The following is a 22836-nucleotide window of genomic DNA, read 5'->3' as shown; positions in this document are numbered from 1 at the left end:
ACAGGCTAACTGTAGCGTCGAACAACCGGCCCGTCGTCACGTTTTAAGGCGTCATCTTTGTTGTATGGCCTTCATCTTCTTCTTACCGCCACCTCCTGGAGAGGCGGTGTAGTGCAGTTACTTGTATTGCTTCTTTCCATACGTCATCGGCCTCATTTGCATCATCTTCCCGAGGCTTTAGGACGCCGTGGAAACGCAGACAACAACGGGCCACAGGAATCGTTGACTTCCTTGAAGAGAAGCTCCTGGAACTAAAAGTTACACAACATGCATCCGGTAATCTTCCAAGAAAGCAATAAACACCCTCCCAACCAATCTTACCATCTCCCAGGGTTTGTCTACACACAGCTCTGCCTTTCAACAGGAAGAGGAGAGGAGGAAACAGTGCTTCTCTGGACATTTTCCAGAATATTCCCTTTATTTGCACAGGTAAAACAAAGTGAGATGTAGATTTACACATGAATGACTGAACAAAGCAAAGAGACGGAGTGTACGGGCTCTAGCTTCGAGGTATTGCTTTCTTCAGGAGTTGCAGCGCTGCAAATCCCCAAACTTGTCGGTCCACCTGATAAACTTTGCGTTTGAACAATGCCGACAAAGGATGGAGGCCGCACGAACCCCTTTGTGTTTCAGCTGAGATTATGTCACAGGGGAAAACGCCACAGAAGAACTGAGGTAAGAAATTCCAATGGCCTAGTTATTTCTTGGTTCCTTTTTAAGTTTAAATCAACACAGAGATTCTTGTCCTCTGGGCGCTTAGGTTTGTACTGTATGTCTGACGTAGAGCTTCAGAGCTGGCGCTCCATACTGTAAGGATATACCTGCCCTTGAGGGGTGCACGTCCTTCACTTTAATCTTAAAGTTTGCAAAAGAAGCTACAAGCGGCTTTTATTTCTTTGAGAGCTGCATGTTTGTGAAATTTAATACGGATTCTTCTGCTAATTCTTGTCAACTCTCAACTGTACGTGCTGAGCATCACTTCGAGAAAGAAGAGAATTATATTGCGGAGAATTAAAGCGAGGGAGAGAAGGACACAGAGAGGAAACGAGCTGACATTTTGATTAAGGCGCAGACAAATTTTATTTGCCGTTTCAAAAATGTCTCGTCCGTATTTCCCCCGCGGACGCTCGAGGTTAGACGCGACAGGTTCTTCCGTCCCAACTTTGGGGGCTGTCAGGCATCGATCCTTCCCTAGATTACACATCAGACGCAGCCACAGTTCACTGCAAGACAAGTGTTATAAATTATGGAGCAGCCAACAAGATGAGGACGTGCATCTCCGGGGGGGAGGGGGGGATTTGCAATGTAGCTAATGGTAGAGCTGGATGTACAATTTAAACGGACGTAAAAGGTCAAAAGCGTCGGAAGAATGGAGCTGGGATGGTGTTTTGAACGTGTGTAAATATCACGTTGAATGGAATTATGTAAAAATGTGGATATTTTAGTGGTAATTTTTCCGAACGCTACATTACAAGCTCCCATAACGACAGCTTTTAATGTCATTTGAGCATGATCCAGAGCCCACTGAATGTGTTTATACCCATTTTCTCTGGACGAATAATTCGCACTCTCCTGCATGAAGCGGCTGAGCATCCCCTGCAGAACGGGAAAATGGAAAGTGGGTCCTTGCAAACATGCCAACTCGGAACTCTGGGAACTCTAAACGCCACAAATAGTTAGTCATCTGCTGATCATTCTGCATCACTCTCACCTACATTTCCGTCTCCCTCTCCCATCACGCGGGGCCATTCTTTCCCAGGTGCCCACTCGACTTGAATGAACGCAATTAAGACAGTAGGAGCCCGATAATCATCTCATCGAAAAAGGTGCACGACTCCAGCTGGGAGCTGTTTGTGGCGTATCCAACGGAGGGAAATCAGGGCACATATCATTTACTCCACATGCGCGTAAAACCACTTTGAGTTCTTTCCCGCGGAGCCCGCACACGGAGGAGGTAATCGTGTTTTGTCAGCAAAGTGAGCAGAGAGTCGAAAGTAACCTCGGGAATTGTCGGCTGAGGGTGGAAAAGTTAACAGTCAGATTAATTCACATGCGCCGGAGTCAGATTTGCAGCGTCTTGGATTTGAATGGTTGTTTGCGTGTGAAAGAAGCATCAAGGTGTACTGTGAGATTATTCATGTATGGGTCGAGTTCTTCATGGGTTAGAGTTGAGTTTATTCAACTCGCCTGCCAGCCAGGAAAAGAAAAGTTTCTCCGTTTGCCGTGGCAGAGGGACACTTCTTGTTTACCCATAATCCTCCTGCCAAAGACTTAACCTAATGTGCTGGGTGTCTTTCTTATAATTCCATAACCGTGGGCTGCCTGCTCCCCTAAGCTGTGCCCTCTAGTATCAGCCTGAGAGGATGAGAAAGCGCATCTCCCCACTGCTCAGTCTAAATCTGACAGTCTCTCTTTGCCTTACAGGGTGAGGAGGGGCATTTTTTTTACTCTTCCCAGAGGGAGATGGGTGAGTGCCATGCTCACAGCACATAAGAAGATCACACGGCGATGCTGAGGAGTTGGCCATTTCATGGCAACTCCGCCGTGACAGATGGGCAGTGTGCTATTGCCATAGCCTAGAGTTTAAAAACCCAAGCTGCTTACCGAGTAAGTGAGAGGGACGGGGAGAGGAAGGGTGGGCGGAGCTACTGCAGGACGGGAAAATAAGAAGCAGAGATGAAGGGAGACATAAAGACGGACGGAGACGAGTGAAGTAAGACATAAATGCTGTAGTTTGACAAAGAGAAGAAAGGAGCGCCGATAAATATAGCTTTGAAAATACTTATTCAAAGAAAGATGAAGAGAATGCAACACGCCAGGACGACAACAGTTACAAAAGAAGACAAAGCAGAAGAAGAATGAAAGAGACAGATTGGATTGTGGTGAAGCATGTGAGGGAGAAGAGAGGGAACGAGGGAGAGGAACTCGATAATATAGACAGCCTGGTGGGAGGCCGTCGACGTACTGTGTGAACACCAAATTAGTTTCCCACAGGGAGCTCATCTGCTGCCGAGGAGAAGCGCAGAAAACATCCTGGCCACGGTCCAAATGGAGACAATGATGCCACATACTTTCTTATAAACAAATGATTTGCTGCGTCAGGACGGGAGGAACCGCTAATGGAAAAAAACTGCGAAAATATTTGTTGTTATTGCTAACATACTTCATCTGGGTGCTGTTTTTATGACATTAGTATTCAGCACTGCTGCTTCATAGGATGTTAATAAGAAAAGGAGGACAGGCTGTTCTTTGAGATCGACTGCTGCAATGACTAACAGCCATATTACAGCGGTGCTAATATATTATGGAGGTGGTTAAGAACCCTAAGTGATATTTTTTGTGGTGGAAGACGTATTCAGATCCTGTCCTTAACGAAAAGTGACAGTATATCAATGTAGAAACAACTCATTACATGTAGAAGGCCTGAAATCAAACTCACACTTTAGTTAACAAATTATTTGTAATGTATCTAAATAAAAGCAAGCTGGCAGCGCAAAAGCAGTGCGCAAAAAGGGTCCCTCTCATTAAAACATAGCATGACCAAAAAGCCGCCCCCGGCTGCTAAAACGCGCTGTCTGATCGGGCCCTTAATGGTCACTACCGAGGGAAGCGTAATTGCTGCCAGAGAACTTTTGTAACCCGGCAACAATAAGCGCTGGGTGAGAAGTGCTCTGAAATTAAGCTCCAGGGTGCTGCCAGCGCAAAAAACACTTTAAGTGGACACAGGCCTTTACGCAGCAGAATAACCCTGTTGTTATAATGTATTATACTGTATCATTAGATTGTTAACACAGACTTTAAGCAGCGACGGTTAAAGAAACGGCTATCGCATTCCAAAGTTCCACTTTGCGCACTTCCTGTCGTTGTAGCCCAGCTGTCTCCTACGGGAGAAAGACCGTTGCCGAGTCAGTTTAACGTCAGAGTGTAAACAGGTCATTACACGTTTTTCATCGTATTTGACACTGTCATTTTGTTTATATTCAATGGATGGATTTGTTAAAGATACCTGCCAATCTGACCATTTTTTCCTGATTGTTATAGACATGTCATCCAGGTGATGTAGCCGTCCCACAGCCGTCGCTGCGTCAGCCTTTGCCGGAGGTAGCTGGTCAAGTTGGAGCCAATCACAACGTCTTCAACGACTACCGAGGGTCACAGGATGAATATGAGGGATTCTGAGATGACTAATTGAGTTAGGGGAGACTTTTATTCTGGTATATATGTTTGTACCACTTCACAGGTAGATTTAGAGAGTTTTTCATATTTGGGCATCAAAGAGATACTTAGCTGAAACCAATATTTGTAGTAATAGATATAAATATAGCGATAGAGAAGTTGAAGCGTAAGGCAGCTAAAATATAAAGTTCAGAATAAAGTTAAAATACTCAAAAGTATGCTTCAGTACAAATACTTGAGAAATTTTCGCCCCTTAAAATTGCATTTACCCAAACAAATACAGGAGGTTTGATTCCCTCTGACACTTTTATTAAGGTCCCCTGCTGAGTAAATAGCTGTGTGGTGCTCAGCAGCCTCTCTTCGGCCCCTGCAGCCCTCTGCCTCACTGCTGACATTTATCTGAATGTGCTCAGGTTATCCAAGTCCAGATCTGATACTGTTTTCGCGTCCATTAACAGACAAACTTTAAAGGTTGCTCTGATTCAGCTCAATTATCCATCATTTTACCGTCTGATTGGCAAATATTTGCTTGTTCATGAGTGCAGGAAGGAGGTGACGGAAAGCAGAGGCAATAAATAAGTGAATCCGTGTTATCTTTGTTGTTTCTCTCAAAACGGGAAAATACGTGTCAAGTCTGTGGAGGTGAATTAATCGAACGCAAACACAGGAAAGTGATGCCACTCAAGCTGTCGGGTATCAGTGCTATACTGCGATTGTGAGCTCTAATGGTATGTCTGTCAGCCAGCAACGTGTGGCGGAGCTAATTGAAGTATAATTGCAGACATACGATGCAGTAGCGGAGGGTGCTCTGGGGGTTTAAATATTGTAAAGCCATTTGTGAGCGTATAACATGAGAAATGTAGGTAAATAAAATTAGACTCAAGGGGCAGAAAGATTAGAAAAGGTTACTCATCCCTCGCAGCTGAAGTACTTTAACAGTTGTGTAAACCACACAGGAGTTATAGAGGTGTTTGAGGCCAGCACCAGCCAAACTAACTTCAATCTGTCGACATATATTATGAAGTAAAGTCACATTTTCAACTTTTTTTTTCTTTTTCCTTTAGAGCATACTGCAGCAACTCTAGGGCTGTGACGGTAACCGCATGACCACAATACCACGGTTACACGACACGGTAACACAATGCTGATTGAGCCTATGGCCCACTGACGAAAGCCTTTGCATTTGCAGTGTTACAGACTGGTTGTCTGTGGCGACTGTCACAGAAAAAATCACAAGTGGTGCCCAGTTAGTGACGTGTTTTACATCACCCAGCAGTGGTTGGTTTGCCAGAAAGGGTAGGTGGAGCTAAGCGGCTGCTTTTCTGGTCTCTGCAAGTGTTGCGAGTAAACAGTAATCTACTATGGCAGAACAAACAAAGAAAAGATGGATGACTACAGATACAACTTCAAAAATAAGTGAAAATCCAAACAAAAAGAAACAAACTCAACGCTCAGATGAAGGCAAACGACCGTCAGCGAGGAAAATCAAGAGTTACAACCGGAGCCAACCGTGGACGTCACGCATGCAACACTGTCTGGATATCGGGGAAGTGTGCTCCCGCAATTACCGTTTATCGCCATAAGTGCTGCCAAAGAGAATGAAACAGAGATCTTTGAGATTACAACTTTAAAATCCAAGGTTCAATAAATTAACTTAACCTGAAATGAAATTTGAAATCTTAATTAAAAAAGGTCCAATACTTGCAGTGAAGCACCGTTTTTTCCCGCCACATGTCACATTTACATGTCACCGTGGCGACACGGAGAAAACAGTAGGACCTAGGACCTTGGAGCTTGCAGAACAAAAATCAGGAGGTGCGGCATTGAGACACTTCTCTGTTGAACCCAAATGAGTGAAAGAAAAAGTCAGAAAGGGAGGGTAAAAAGGCCGGTATGTGTAGTGGCGGGAGGAAGGAGGTAAACGATCAGCACTAATATGTACGTGTAGAACCTCAGCAAGCGAGCAGAGTCTCTTACTGTCAGCTGATCAGGATGAAGGCCCCAGCCAGTTCGCTCAACCGCTGAACCGCAAGGGGGCGTCAGTCCCGACATACTACTTTATCTGAACGTGGACATTGAACTCTGATACATACCGTACGTCCACTGCGGTCAGTAGCTCATTAAGTTGTGCTCTGGGACGTTTGGCAGTTCAGTCAATGTGAGGTACAATCCGTTGCCCAGAGGAGTGTGGGTCAAGATGGCCTGAAACATGCTGGCTTTCACACAGGAAAACTCAACTGCATCTAGTGGGATATCCTGTATTTACTGAATAGTCTGGAAGTAAAGGTATTGGAACGCACCCCGTGTTGGAGTGGAGTTAGCTGTTTGTGTGTTGTTGGGGTAAGTCGAGGGAGTTCTCAGAGTACTTTAAGATCACTGACGTAGATTGTGTATTAGTATTGGGAGCTTCATATTGGCCAACGCCTCCGAGTACAGGCTGCAGATACAGGCGATTATTTTGTAAAGGGAAGGTGTGATCCTACCAAGCCTCTGCGCGCCTCTGGAGCACTGACAGAATCAATACATCTAAAGTAGAAATCAAACCCCAGCAAACGGAGACACCCGCACACACCTCCAGCCCAGCGTGCATCCACTCCGGATAGATTGAGCTCGGATCGGATCTCTTTCCTGGAGGACCTCAGGGGACTATTGGTCAGCTGTGCAGACACACACTTACATACATACTGGTGCACGCACACGTTCCCATTCGCTCTTTTTTACGCACGTGTCTCCGTCCCCTGATGGCTTTCCTCAGCCTCCAATTTATTGCGCATTACCGGCTGTCCCGCCAGCGGCCCCAGTGAACGCTACGAGTGATCCTCTCCATTTCTCTTTATTTATAAACTACTTACTTCTTGATCTGTTGAGGGAAAGAAACCCCTACTCCCTACTTCCAAAACCAGCCAGGAGAGTCGCAACAAAACAACCTATTAGAAAGACCAAAAGAAAGAAAAGGATGGGGACAAAGGAGCGACAGAGAGGGAAGAAGAAGCAAGATATAAGGGGATGAGAGAGCGCGCTCGAGTGAGCTGAGCAGACGAGAGATGAAGCACGCAACCTTCATATGCTCTCTATGCATTGCAAATCATGCTTGCGTTATGCGGCCATCATCTTTTATGCAAATTGTTTGAGTGCCGCAACAGTGTCTCATACATATTCATGCAGCAGGAGGAACATGGCACCTGTCTGCGGGCCGGCTGGTTACGTTAGCGCTCCGCTTTAATGTGGAGCATATGCAGGGAGGACGCGGCGATTATGCACGAGAAGATGAGATGATTTTTCCAAAAGGAAATTTCCAAGAAATTACCTGCAATGAAACTAATCAACACTCTTAAAGCGGATTTTGTGACTTTATGCGGATATATTTTTATGATGCCACTTCTGCTCGCTGTGCCGATTAACGTGGGAGTGTGTAAAAAACAAAAGGTAAAGTAAATCAGAGGGTGGGCAGTCAGCCTGCTCGTGAGGAGAGCAGGAGGGGGTTTTGAGATTTGTCAGAACACAAATGTGTCAGGATGAGGGCAACAGTCTCGCTGCGTGCCTCATGAGAACTGCTGCTGTGCTGCAGACTTCCCTTTGGAGCCGTCGGACCTCATGGAGCGCAGTCTGGATTCATATTAAGGCAAAGTATGAAATTCAAAGACAATGCTTCTGTGAGAGATCTGACCTCGTACTGATAAGGTACATACAGAGAAGATCTTTATGGTTTGCCGCCTGATTAATTAATTGATATCTTTATCTCGAACATTTGAATAAAAGTAGAGTGGATTAATGACTGGTGGCATAATGGTAGCAGTTAAAAGGGTAAATATCAGTAGATGGAAACACTAGAATCACCACCTCATCGCTGTATGCCCTCGCTAACTAGTGAAGTTGAACTTTACATCCATCAACGCTTAGAATGACAGGTAACTGTGGCCGGGACCAGAGTTTTGTTTAAATGTATGTAAGTGTAAGTAAATAGGACTGTTCTTATATAGCGCTTTTCTAGTCTTGCGACCACTCCAAGCTGCTTTTACACTACATGTCACATTCACACATTCACATTTACACACTGATGGCAAAGGCTTCTACTTAAAGTGCCCAACTGTAAATCAGTCATCACATATACTGATTTGGGGCTCAGTGTCTTGCCCAACGACATGTAGACTGAGGGAGCTGGGGATCGAACCTCCAACCTTCCAACTGATAGACAGCCAACGCTTCAGTGCCTGCAGTGAGCCTGAGCCACAGTAAGTATGAGGTTATCACGGTTTAAGTTTTAAACAAAAAGGGAGAGGACCCAGGTGCAGACTCTCTATGATTTAATTGAACACAAAACTCCAAAATGCATATCGAAAAATCAAAATCTGAACAAAACAGAACGGTAGAACAAAAAGTCTTACAGTCTAGGTAAAAGAATAATCCAAAGGAAAAACCAGAACATACAGGAGCAACGACAGGAACGACAAGGAAACAGGTAAATCCACAAAAGACGATGGTATCACAGGACAGGATGACAAAAGTCCCATAGGTAACACATCAATGAACCAGCACCGAGACAGGGGAGCACAAAGGCTAAATAAACTAAGGTCAGACACAGGTGAGACAATCAAGGGGCAGGTGAAAACAATCAGGGCAGGGCACATAATCAAAGTGGGAAACACAAAGGCAGGAAGTGGACCAACACGAGAGACAAGGTGACAAAGTAAAATAGGAAGTGATCTAACCAATGAAACACAAATGAAATACTAACTATACAAGACTACATCATGACAAGAACATAGAATAAACTAAATGACACAAAGTGCATATAGGAAATAGTAGGCTGGCTGGCAGTGGGTGGTGTGGGGCTTACCTCAGGTCAGCAACAGCGGCTAGCTCAACCGAGAGCTCCCCACGAGCGTGTGGATGGTGGGTCCAAAAGATAAAAAGCTGGAGATAGTCGGCTTCAAGTCCTCGTCAATACTCGAGGCTCACAAACAAAAGGTGCTCTGGTGTCGGGTCTCAATCCTCCTCGCGGTTCAGCACCAAACTACTCTCTGGGCGCTGTTAGCCAGCAAACTTAAGACACCTGCGGAACCGGAGTAACTGACAAGCACCGCCCACTACCGGCCGGCCAAAAAGAAAGAGGGAACTAATAATGTGTCTACTCAAGAGCATGCTGCTCAACCTAACAGGTACTCTTTAAGAAGACAACACCATAAGTAGAGAGGTCACATCACAATCATTTACAGGACAGCATGTGACGGTCAGTAGACCCTTCTCCCAACAGCAGGACGAACAGGTGCGCAAGGGCAAGGCAACGGAGAGTATCCACTAATTGATCGCCAATGGGCTCGTTCTCGGGGATAAGAACAATGAAAGAAAGAAACCACACGTTATAAAATTCTTTGCAGGTGTTGCCGAGTTATGTTCACAACAGTGGGATGATCATGAGGTCACCGTGATCTTGATTTGTGACATTTGAACAGCAAAATCGCAACATTTTATCCTTCAGTCCAAGTGGACGTTTGCGCCAAATTTGAAGACGTTTCTTCGAAGTGTTCCTGAGATATTTCATTCACAAGAGTGTACCTGGAAGGGCCAGAAAAGTGTTTTTTCAGGACATTTTAAGTTACAGGGACGTTTTGACCTTTGATCTTTTTGTTTACAAAAAGTCATCACTGCATTTTATTGTGTTTTTGTGTGAAATTGTGTAATAATTTGGATATGATTCTAAAGTTATAGCCAAAACAAAAACAGTGACCTTTGACCCACAAAACCTGCTAAGTTCATCCTGAAGTCAAAGTGTTAGCTTGCACCAAATTTGAATAAACTCCCTCCAGGCGGTCCTGAGATATGGTGTTCACAAGAAGCGAAAGGACAACCCGAAAACATAACGCCCCCGGCCACGGCTGTCGCCAACACGGAGGCATAACAAACTGGAACACGAGGGGCCCGCGTGCGTGTCGCTCCTTGTTGGAGTATGAATTTAGGTTATTGCTTGAGGGCAACTTAGAAAGAGCCACGAGAGATCCTCGATAGCACACAGGCCCACACACGTATTCAGAAACAAATCGACAAACACATTTCACACAATGACGGCAAATTCAAGAGAAATCCACAAAAGCAGCCGCACCACAGAACTAAACAATGGCAATACTACGAAGCTAATTAAAAGCTACACTCAGCAAATTAGACAATGCAAAAGAACTTGTTTGCGCTCTACACTCCCTCCCCTTTTCTTAGTGAAAGGCATCTCTTTGAATTTCATGGCTGTGTAATTATCCCTCCGTTCCAAAGTAGACATTAGTGAAGACATCCCGCCACTCTTACAGGGATCCTATTAAGACAGGTAATTAAAGGCGGCGCAGAGGAAAATTGGCTGAGGGATGCATATTGAAAAGAGCCTCAAATATGGGCAATAAATCTCCTGCCTGCCTGTCTTTAGGGCGCTTTGTCGGAGTGTATTATTCAAGAGCCTCTTGTTGGCCAAGGCCTGAGAGAAACATATGCTGACAGGAAGGGGGACAGCGAGGGTGGCCAAGTGGTGGCCATTTTGTAGGTGACCTACTTCTTTTTTTAATGAATAGAGCGATGGGAGGATGTGAGGAGCGTTGCCGTGCCAAAGAGAGCCATTCGTCCTTGCTGCGTGCTCGCTTTATTGTGTGGAACAAATATTTTAGAGGCCTTCGCGATCCTCAGGTGAAAGCAATGCTTTTAAATTACGCTGATGCTGATTTATTCAATTCGCACGTCAGCTGCCGTAACAAAGGCATTCATCATAAGCGGGCTGATTTGCATTCGGCGCAGCGAACGAGGCAAGTTTGCCTTCCCCGTCGCACGGAACCATGTTTATAACCCTAATCATATTACTTGATTCCGATGAACATTTTCATCACCTAACACCTTCTGAAAGCTCCCATCGCCGAAGCGCTGATGAGTGCAGCCATCATCAATTGATTGAACGTTCAAGTGGAAAAAAAGAACCGGCGTGGAATCAAGGGCCCAGGCGCAGCGTGAATATTGACAATTCAGAGGTGACGTCGTTTAGAGACAATGGAAGGAAAGGCGTCGATACGATTGTAAATGGAAACAATCAATAAAAGGGAGCAGTGCGGAGAGAGGGGTCATGAGAGGAAGCACACTCTGCCTCAGATTACTATTGAGGTGAGTGTCGTTCCAATTCCTGCTGCCGCAGAGAGCGTATGAGAAAGTAAGGAGCAGCCTGGATTGGATTCTTATTTGGAGTGGAGAGAACTTCTCTGAATCACCTTTAATATGGACAAATGACTCTCATTATCTTCTTCTCTATTGAATACCAGTTACTGGAGTGGGGCCTTTAAGAAAGGAAATCTGATTCAAGAGGGCTCTCCATCTCTCCCCTCCTTTGCCTCCCTCTCCTTCCTCCTTCACTGTCTGTTATCCACAAGAGAGCACAGCCTGGAGAATACAGGGATGCACACTTCAATTTAGAAAGCATGAATAAACAATGGGGTTTCCATGTGCTGGAGAAATTTCCCCTGGCGGCGTTCACTCACACACTCTGCAGCCGACGCACTCGCGTGGGGCTCGCGCTCGCTCTGTGGGACACACGCACGATACTGATACAGATATTTGGTAGCGTAAACACTGATGTGATGTGAGATATCTGTGCACATGCAATATCTCAAATCCCCTCACGGAGATACTGGGACACGTATGAAGTAAAAATTACATTCACACAGTCTGGCACAGGAATAGTTTTACAGGCGGCGAAAGGAGCACAGAATTACTCGCTCACAGCAGAGAATAGTGTCAGAGTGAAAACTGCTGTGAACACAAATTTGGTTAATGGTCTTACACTGGCATACACAGGGAGAGGAGCACAAACAGGCTGAAAGTACACCACCGCATAAATCTTTGTTTCAGTCTAGTCGAAGCAGACTTTCCTTAAGAGAGCGCTGAGATGGAAACTAACTCGTCCTGCAGTAAGAAGCCTCCCTCAGAGCACAAATTAGAAGAGGAGACTCAGCGTGGGTTTGGCGCACGCGTGTGTGTATACTGTACCGAATGTGCGTGTGTGTTTGTACGTGTTTGTGTGCGCCCCCCTCGGTCCTGGTCCCTTTAATTCTGTGAGCTAAGATAATGAGAATTTTATCTTTGGCTCCTCTGAGGCGTGCGCCTCTGATTGAATGGGAGCAGAGTGTAACGGATGAGACGAGCGATAGCGGGGCCCGGCTAGGTTACACTCAGGCGGGCTAACGCAGCGCCGGCGCGCTCTGTGGGGAGACGCGGAGGGTGTGTTTCCGCCGCCGCCGAGGGAGGTAATGGAACGTGCTGTGTACCTGTGACAAAATGGGAGCCCCTTGGGTTGTGAAGGATGCCGCGGCCGTGATAATAATAACACTCACTGTGCGCCTGGAAATAGGACATGGTGCAACACTGCAGCACGCGACTCCCTACAATAGCAGACCTTGTGGTGATTTATTCATTCACAAAGTTGGCCAACAAGATCCCCTCTCACACTAAATATCTAGAGTGCAATATCAGTGATTAATCTTCACCCTACAAAATCATCTCCTTAATGACAAACCTGATAAGTGTGATGTCAGACTCAGTGTTTCAGCGAGCAGACAGAGAGCCTTCAGGTAAAAATTAATGAGATTAATCAAATTAATTAAAGTGTATCACTTCTCCTAAATGTGGAACATCGACTCAGTCAGACCTGAAACAGTCGCCACGGCTCCATTTCTCCAGTGAGATCTTTTAATGGTCGCATTCAGCGGTTTTATGTCCAAAGAGCTGTAATCCTTAAAATCATGTCTTGTTTAATTGGCCATCATCGCTTTTTATCTGCGGCCCAGAAAAAGAGATGCTCCTACTGTAAATACATCTGACTGGCTCATCTAATTGTGGAGAAGAGGATGAGAGGAGATGCTTTGGCTAAAAATAAGACACTGTCTGCTCGCAAATATGTAAATCATATGATTATGTAAATTTGGATTGTCAAATTGCATGCTGGTTAAAAGTGAAGAGCGACCTGTCAGGAAAAGCACCGATAACTCTCAAACTTAGATAACTCAATCTTTGATTATTATTTGACTTTGAGCTGCAGTTCTGTGGCTGGTACATGTTGGAGACAAGTTCTCAACAAAGCTGTGGGACTCTCTCTGACTAGAGTGAGTTTGTGGCCAGGCGTACGTGAGGCTAAGATTTCTCTAAAAAGGCACAATTGACTTAAGCAATACAACAGTTAAGTTGTCAAGTTGCTAATAGTAGTAAAAAGTATTAATCAATAACAAATTATTTTTTTGCTCCACCAACCAAACTAATTCCACAACTTAACTGAAACACAAACATTGTCCTGCACTCTGTGTCCACAGTATTAAGAACACGTGGCTGAGGCAGGCTGCAGGGGCTGCAGCCTTTGAAGGCCGATTGCGTCAGCGGCGCGTCAAAGGCGGTCCCATTTCGAAGGCTACTTCACATGAGGCCGACAAATGCGTCCTCCTCCCTCCATGTGGGATCCATCGGGAGAATCATAGCGGCCCAACGCATAACCCGAGATTCATTGCCAATTCAAACAAGATGGCGGACTCTTAGGTGGCCGAGGGATATACTTTAAACATACATTTTTTTATTTCAACTCAATCGAATAGCTAGTGTTGCACGTGTTTAAAACAAACGAAAGGGCCCTAGATTATGAGATTATCTTTGAAATAATAGGTTGCATTACGTGACGGCTAGTTAGCCTGCTAGCTACCTGTTGCTAGGCGACAGGATGCAAGGGTAAAGGCGGGAACAGCTGGTGACGCAAACAGGAAATGCTCCGTAGACCAGACCGTCTCATTTCAGTTCAGCTTTAACGGGCTGAAAAGTCCCAGTGATGTTGTACTTTATATCAGCACTCATGGAATGCCTCTTGTCCAATCAGAGTACTTGGTTGGAACTAACTGCTGTACAAGATGAAATAGCCAACACCCAACATGTGTCTTCTCAAGGCCAGTACTGTGGTCCCAGAGAATGACCTCATGCTGAACAAATGAATGAATGGAAGGGGCTCTTCAGGGAAACCATGGACCTTAATCAGCACCAATCGGGTGACAAGTATGCAAAAAAAGCTCTTTCTGCAGCGCATTTAATACAAGGTACATACGGAACAATGACTTGTATAGGGTACATTGTTTATGTTCCTTTAAGGGGGAAGCCATGACTCATTTTTTAATCTTCTCACTTTCTTGAAAAGGTGACATTGTCCTCTGCGTGTCGAACAAGTAACGTGACCCTAAAGTCCACTACACCCAGCCTAAGTCCATTACAGAACGACTAATCTTATTCAGTTTCCTCTCTGTTCTTCCTTCATCGTCCTCCAGCGTGATAAGGATGCCAAGGAAGAAAGAAAAAAAAAGTTGCGAAATGACTTTCTTCGAGCTTCACAGCTCACTATCAAACAAGGCCCCATCTGTATCAAGCCTCTCTCTTTCACAGCGCGGCAGAAAAATCAGTCTCCCATAATGAAGCAGAAAATGAGAAAATAGGTGCAGAAGCTTCTCGGCCGACTCGTCTGGATATAAAGCTAATACATCTTTGCTTTCGTCCTGTCAGCTTTTGCTCTGCGGGACGCTTGCTAATCGTCAAATCCTCTAAAGTTATTATCAACAAAAAAAAAACAACATCTCGGATTCATTACCTTCATTGCGAGGCTTACACAACAGTTTTCTTTCTCATTACCGAGCTTTTCTTCAAATAATAAATCAGAGGAAGGGAGAAAAAAGATTTAGAAAGCTGATTTAGAAACAACTGGGAAAAGCCACGCTGAGAGATATTGACATGTGAGGCTAATGGGAGGAGGGGAAGTCGTTTGACAGTGATAAAAAAAATGGCTACCTAACAGAGAAATAAACATCTCAGGGTAACGTTCAAAGAGGTATGGATGACTGTTTAAGAGGGCAATGGGGGGCGCTTTAAAGGATTTATTCATGGCTTAAGACTAATGTCAACCGTCATCACTCTCCAGATGACATACGAGCGAGGCTTACATTTGATGGGCACCAACATGTATCATATATACATTAAATATAGGCTGCATAAAAGCTTTTTAGTGTTCCTTTGATTCTGTCAGTAATACTAAACGCTTGTCACTGCACTGTAGGTGTACATAAGGCGAGCGTGTCGCTTCCCCATTAAAGGCTGATACATGGGCCTTCAACACACGTTAAATAAATGGAAGAGTCAACGCATACCTCACATGTTGTGTAGAAGGGATAGCGGCATGACAGTGTAAAAAGGAAAGCATTAATATGGTCTTAGAGGAAAGACAGAATAGTTTGAATTGTCAGGTTGACTTAATCAAGGCTGAGAGCAGACTCGTGCATTATGTAAGGGATAATTACATTGTACGATCATAATTCATAATGCAGAGGCAAAGAAGTACCCAATGTGAGGAAGACTTGTGTGGAATCCTTTAAACCTCTGGGATTGTTCAGTGCTTCAAATTAAATTCCTGGTTGGTTACTTCATACTGTGTAAGCTGTCTTCTACTGTTTGACAAAGTGCTTTATACAAGAAGCAGAGGTATTCTCCTAAATTCAATTGTGAACTGGTTGCAAAAATAGGCAGATTGTTGGCTTGTCGACCAGAATTGCCCTATTTCTCATTTGAGTTATTACCTCTGTAAACTTTTTCCTTGTGAGTTTAAGGTCTCAATAGCTACTTTTAAAGGGTGGGCTTCATATTTCACTCTGTGATACCTGTGGAGTAGCTTAGCATAATTTACAGTTAAAAAAACTCATCATTTTTCTCACCCTGGTGCTCTGTGCAGGCCCTCATACAGCATCTGCCTGAAACGACTCATTCAGCTCTGTCCCTTTAAGAAACCCTGCCCCTTCAAGCCCGCTTTCTTCTGATTGGCCAGCCAAAGTGCAGCGTGTTGAAAAAACTATGTGAAACCTGGCGTTCACAGCAGCCACAGCCTAACATACTTTTACCGACAGATTTGAAACTTGACCCACGTTTAGTATGAACATCCAACATTGTAACATTGTATATATGTCTTAAAATGTGAAACAGCATAATACCCCCTCTTTAAGTCTTCTTCATTACACTATTATGTTCATTTTGTGGATTATGGACCCATTTAAAGTCAAATAGACGATAACGGAGGCCTCACAGAGCTTCAAGTGATTGACTAGTATCTACCATGGCGGCCAATCCATTGTCTCTTCCAAATATGGTTCTTCTGGCTTCATAAAGAACCAAGATGGCCACCCACAATGCCAACATTGAGGCTTCAAAATGGTAATCCATGGGGCGCTGGTTTAGCTCAGTTGGCAGGCGCCCAATGTACAGAGGCTACAGTCCTTGGCGCACTGATTGCAGGTTCGACTCCCGATTTGTGATCATTTGGTGCATGTCAGTTCCCACTCTCTACCCTCCACATTTCCTGTCTCTCTTCAGCTATCCTACTGAATAAAGGCAGAAGCCAAAAACTGGTAATCCATAAACCAATGGGTGATGTCCCCATGGCAACGTTCTCTTCCTATAGTCTTTCACCAAACAAATGTGTTGGGAAGAAGAAAACACATTTGCCACCAGGGAAACTTGCCACACTCCAACAATCAGCCTCCACACTTCCTGGTACACACTTTGTGCTCACACAAATACCTGCAGCAACACAACCACCACCAACTGCTTATTTTAACATGCAGCACATGTTCTCAGACTGAACACCCACTACGACAGAAACTCATCCATCCTGAGGACCATGCTCCATCAAGCAGAGGAATCCAGAATACATAATCAAAGGCTTTAAAGAAAAGGCTGTTTGGAACGAACGAAAGAGGCCATCTATGTCAAAATACAAGAAGCACTTCTGAGCAGAAGAGAGACGCCGCAACACCACTTATCACCTGCTTAAATTGCTGTCCTGCCGCCTGTTCCCAAGTGGTTTCACACCAATTCACACCTTAATTCACGTGACACTGATGACTCTCACATGAACTGGCATGTGACCTCAACAAGTCACTTTCGTTCTAAAACAAAATGTCACGGACTCCACTCGAACTGAAGAAGCCTCTTGGAGTGTTTTGATGCTTCAAAAATCAAACAGCGAGTTCAGATACTTCTGACTTAGAACTTGTGAATCTCAAACTTCAATGATAGAGCATTTTTTTTCCTTTTTACTACAGCAGATTAAGACCAAATCTGTCAATATGTCACTCCACTCAAGACTTGGCCTGTGTCAGCGATTTGAAACTGTCAAAAGTGCTGCGATAGACCGACAAAAACAATTACTTCAGCTAAAACCCCAAGCACTTACAGAAACAGTGTGATGCTTGAGCACACACTCAGAGCCGACTTTTTATCACTCTGAACTGATTGACTGGATGAACACTGCCTGAGGTCCTTTGGTGCACTGGGTTTCATTTTGAAGGCTGTTCGCGACTGAGGAAGGCGGATACTCTAGATGTTCAATCGAGAGACTAAACCAGGGTCAACACAAGATCTGAGCTAGTGACTGGAGGGATGTTGACACCGTCCTTCAAAGATGAAACACTTCATCATTGTTGAGGTTCAGTGTTGAAGCCATCTAGCAGCTGATGCCAATTCAGTTGCTTAGACATGGCCGATTGAAACCGGTGCAATAAAAAAAACAAATATTGTTTGAAAAATACGGATTCCTGACATTTTCTTGGCTTTGAACCATCTCACACGCTCCAAGCAAGCACTGTCCTGTTATTGACTGTAATCAAAGATTTTTTGGAAGCTTATAAGTTTTGGTATTGGACCATTGTCTTGAATGTCATACCCACGATACCAGATATAGCATTTTAGGCAGTAACATCAGAATTACAGTTTTTCCAATACAGATATTGGTATAGGTGTAAACAGATGAGAGTGAAAGAGGAAGTAGAGTAACATTTACAAAGTCTGCATAGGAAGGTTTGGTTGGATGGATACGCCAACAAATCATTGTCCTGTATCATGGACCACTGGTGTTTATTTTACATTTCCAACTGACACTAACCGTTCTATTTTCAAAGGAATAAATGATTGGTCCACAGCCTTAACTTTAAAGACCCCCTCAAGTGAAAATCAAGTTGTAAACATCTCCATGTGCTTCAAGACATATCAGGGACAACATAAGCAGTCATCTCCATGGCTGGGCCTGTCTGCTTTTAAACTTCAGTGTACCAAGGACAGGCTGAACAACACGTTTTCAGATTGGCAGGTTTGAGACGTCACAAACCTAAGGAGCCAATCCCGTTAATGGACGGGGTGACGCTATGCATGTCATCATGTGCAACCCACGGCGACCACTTCGGCGCTAAACGATGGCAGAGACGTGTTTTGTTTGCGGTTGTAAATTAGCATAGTGGACGGGGCCTATGCGGATTCTGGAATTTTTAATGAGGAAGAAGGACGTATTTATTATGTCTTAAAACTTTAAAATGACTGGAGCTGATCTTTAAGGTTTTTGTGGTTCTAGACAAATGTTGAAGACAAATGTCCCTTAACCACCCCCCCCATAGCTGGCCCTAGCTCTCTCAACAACATATTAAATCCATGAAAGTAAGCCAAATCCATGTTACGATGGTGCAGAGAGTTGTAGGAGAGAACATTTACTGGGCAGTCATGCAAGGAAACTTGCAGATACAGAGAATCCACGGGGTACATTCTCTCTCACAGGGGAAAATGCTGCCTTTTGTTTTTATCCATATTTTCCTTATTGCTCTCCGTCTTAAAGCAGAACTACATGACGACTAATCAAGCCTCAGCAGTGGAGAAGTTACTTTCTGTCTCATCCGGTTGCCCCACTATAACTACATCCTAATGAAAGAGCTGGTAAGTGCCTTTCCGTGTTTTTTAATGCCGTGCGAGTTCCTGAAAAAAATCTTTCTGAGTTGTGATACAGCGAGTTTGTAAAAAGAAAAAAAAATGGCATTAAAGATAAAACCTTTACCCCAACTTCAACCTTCTTGTAACATATCCTAATTGCTTCTTTGGTAATGCTTAAAGACATGGAGCTTTATAAGTGGACCCTTGGGGATGTTACTCAATGAGATGTGCTTTTAATAATGCATGACACAGAGGCAGGGAAAGGCTCTTCAACATTCTGCCAGGTTTTTGGCAACAGAGACAATGAAAAAGTCTGCCTTATCAGTCAAATAAAGAGCAAAGCTAAGATGTAGCTGATGGTTTTCTCAAGCAAAGATTCAACACTATTGGCCTGTTAGTCATCAATGTATGAAAAGGATATATTAGCACTAAATAATGTACGAAGTCTTTCTTTATGGACCTCGTACAAAGGTTTGCAAGGCTTATTATTTACTCTGTAAAGCGGCCTTAGGTCCTTTGAAAGGCGCTATATAAGTCTAAGTTATTATTATTTCATTCATGGTTCAGTCGAAATGCTAATTGCTACGTGTTCCCACACATGATGTATCAAATGTGTAAATCACAGATCGTTAGACATGAATCACACGGCTACAAATGATTAAGCTCAATAAGCTGTCTCCACAGCCGCAACGTGCTAATGCAATCGCTAGCTGTTAATTGTGTTAAGTCATTATTAAGGAGACAATGGAGGTGCAAATTTTAGAGTCGGCTCCATTGTTGCAAGATGACTGTTATTTTTCCACTGGAGAATCTGTATAATGAGCTCTGCTGCGTAATAAATAATATTCAGACAGTGGTATTGTTCCGGCCTTCTGAAATCAAAGAAATCGAAATACTGAGCTTCGTCTCCGAGTGCGAGCGCTAAATTGAAGATCCATTTTTGTCTCCAACAGCCGGGTAGAGACAAGAAAAAACTGCTGGGTTCTTAGTGATATCAAAAAAAGTTAATTGGTTTTAGGAAAATTTTTCGTCTTAAAAGGGACAAGAAAAATGTGCGTTCCGTATGAGCATCTGTGCCTGCGTCCGCACATGTGTTGATTCCCTCTCCAGCAGTATTTGGACAAAGCAACCGCCCAGATGCCAGACTTTCTCACAAGTGGATCGATGCAAATGGCCCGCTGTTGCAATCACAGATGCCACAAGCAAGGAGAGACAGGAAGCCAACATCTCTCTCTCTCTCTCTCTCTCAAAGACTCTCTCTGTGGCACAAAATGATCTGCCACTCCGAACAAGAGTATGCGCCACAGGGCGGCCGCTGGCGTCGATTTATCAGCGCTGGGCTCGTCCAGAATATTGTCTCTGCTTCTGGCAGGAAGCAAATCAAACAAACAAGAGGACAAATGGAGAGCAGGAAGGGAAAAAAAAGGGAAGGAAGAACAAGAAAGGAAAACATCTTCAATCAGGTGAACATGCACGCACAGAACTACAGTGTAGCTCAAATAAAAAAGGCAGAGAATCATCACTTTCGGCCTCGGATGTCCCGAGTGTGACTCCCTTTCTCGCCGCATTCATCTAAGAGCGACCTTCTCCTCCCACCTTGACTCCTCCTCCAACTCTGATTATCTATTCGCCTTCCATTTCTCTTTCACTCCCTCTTGTTCCTCCGTCTAAAGCGCCATTCCTCAAATTGGTTCCCCTCTCTGCTGAGCCATTCTCCTTGATCACCTCTCACCTTCCAGCTGTTACCTCCCTCCTGCACAAAACACACCAGAATACCTTTAACGATGCGTGACGGGAATTGCGCCGCATTTTTGTGCGTTTTTTGGCCAATTTTGGTTTGAAAACATGTATCTCAGGTGGTTTATTGTCTTTTTTTATTCATCCGCGTGTCAGTCCTCCTCCCCTCTCCTTGATATGCAGCGGTCTCGCCTGGCTGCGTCGGTGCCGGTGGCCTTGCAGACAGCTAGCTGTGCCCATTACCTTAAGCACGTCTGGCTGGTGTGAGCCAGATTAGGGGGGAATGAATAAGGCTTCTTGACTGTAAGCGCCCGGCCACCTACCTATAAATCACCTGCTAACTCCCCAAAGCCAACACCCCTCCCTCTGCGTGTCAAAAGTCTCTGACCCAATCAGAGCACTCTCTCTCGCCCCTCCTTTTCTTCCACCCTTCTCCCCCCCTCCACCTCTCTGACTGCTTCTTTTCTTATCTTCGCTCCACTCTGCTAGCTATATATTTTTCCATCACTGTCTCTGTCTGTCTGTCTGTCTCCAGCACCCTTTTGAGTCGTCTTTATCTGGCAGTTATCTTCCTCTTGCTCTCTCTCTCATGCAGTCGTGCACTTTAACTCGCTGTCATCGATGTTATTCCTTGTCTTTCTCCCACTCTGCCTCCTACTTTCTGGTCCTCCTGCTGCTGTCAGTGGAGCGTGTAAAACAAAAAAAAAAAGAAGGTAGTCTAGGAGGTAAAATCAGTTGTATTTTGGGTGTGAAGAAGAGCACCTGAGATGGTTAAGCTTAAGGAGAACTCACAGTAAAATGGTTGAGCATTGTCTTTTCAAACGCCAATTAATTCTCTGTTTATTCCACAGTGCCTATTACAAGTGAGAAACATGTGATGAGCCTGAGACGGTTTAGGACTAAATACCTCGGTTCTAAATGACGGTATTTGATGAGATTAGATTAAACTCTAATGAGCCCTGTGGGGAGAATCGGGTCCTTACTGCAGAAAATAATAGATACAGCATGGAAATAAATAAGCCCAGAGCTAATAGAGGGCATCAAATATCTGGCTGACAACTGCGACCAATGGAGCGCATTGTTCGTAATATCTGCATTGGAAAAGGGATGACCATAAATACAAATAAAAGCATCATAATCGCCACAGTATTGACAACACTGCCAACTGGACTGATATTGTATTCCAAGCAGAAACTATTAAGAATATAACACAATTATTCACTGTTGTGGCCAAACATGTTGGTCGAATTCGGAGTAAGTGAATGACGGTCAACGGTGCAGGTGGAAACGCAAAGATTTTTAGCTCATAAGTTGAAATAAATTTGGACAAAAACATGATTATCTTGCGCTAAAAAACAGCAGATTTTTTAGGACTTTATAGAGAGGACAGGGGATAGTGTTGGAAGCAGGGGAAGAGAGAATGAGAGATGTTGGAGGTAAAGGGATGAGAGTGGGCCGCCGCATCGTGGACTACAGCCTCTGTTCAGGGGCCACAGATTTAAGTGCTGAGATTAAAGGGGGGGTATCATGCTAATTTCAAGCTATATATTTCACTCTGTGATACCTGTGGAGTAGCTTAGCATAATTTACAGTTAAAGAAACTCCTCATTTTCTCACACTGGAGCTCTGTGCAGGCCCTCATACAGCCTCTGCTTGAAACGACTCAGTCAGTTCTGTCTCTTTAAGAAATCCCGCCTCTACAAGCCAGCTTTCCTCTGATTTGCCAGCTCTCTGAAGCCTGAAGAAGAACCACTCCTACCGTGTGGCAGTGTTACAGAGTCGTCGGCAAAGAGTAGACTTCCCTTTTTCGATTTGAAATGAATGTCTGGAGTTCTTGTCCTTTGGAAAAGTAAAACACTGAGGTCTTTCCTTCACAGCCAAAGAAACACTTTCTCCAAGACATTCTTAACCAACTTGACGAGCAGAGCCGTTGAGCAGAGTGTTGGAGATAAAAAAATGGGCGTGTCCTTGAGCTGTGCCAGGGGTAGGAAGTTCTGCTGTGTGGAGTTCCTCCACTTTGTGACATCACAAATTGAAGTGTCTGGAGAAGTCGGTCTGAAAGCAAGCGTTCACAGCAGCCTGCAGACTCTTTTAGCAGGGGATTACTCCGACATACTTTTCCCTACAGATTTGAAACTTCAC

This window comes from Semicossyphus pulcher, unplaced genomic scaffold (assembly GCF_022749685.1).
Source record: "Semicossyphus pulcher isolate SPU_LCO1_2020_fin unplaced genomic scaffold, fSemPul1.0.p SCAF_20, whole genome shotgun sequence".
Lineage (NCBI taxonomy): Eukaryota > Metazoa > Chordata > Actinopteri > Labriformes > Labridae > Semicossyphus > Semicossyphus pulcher.
Note: the sequence above shows the minus strand (reverse complement) of the source record.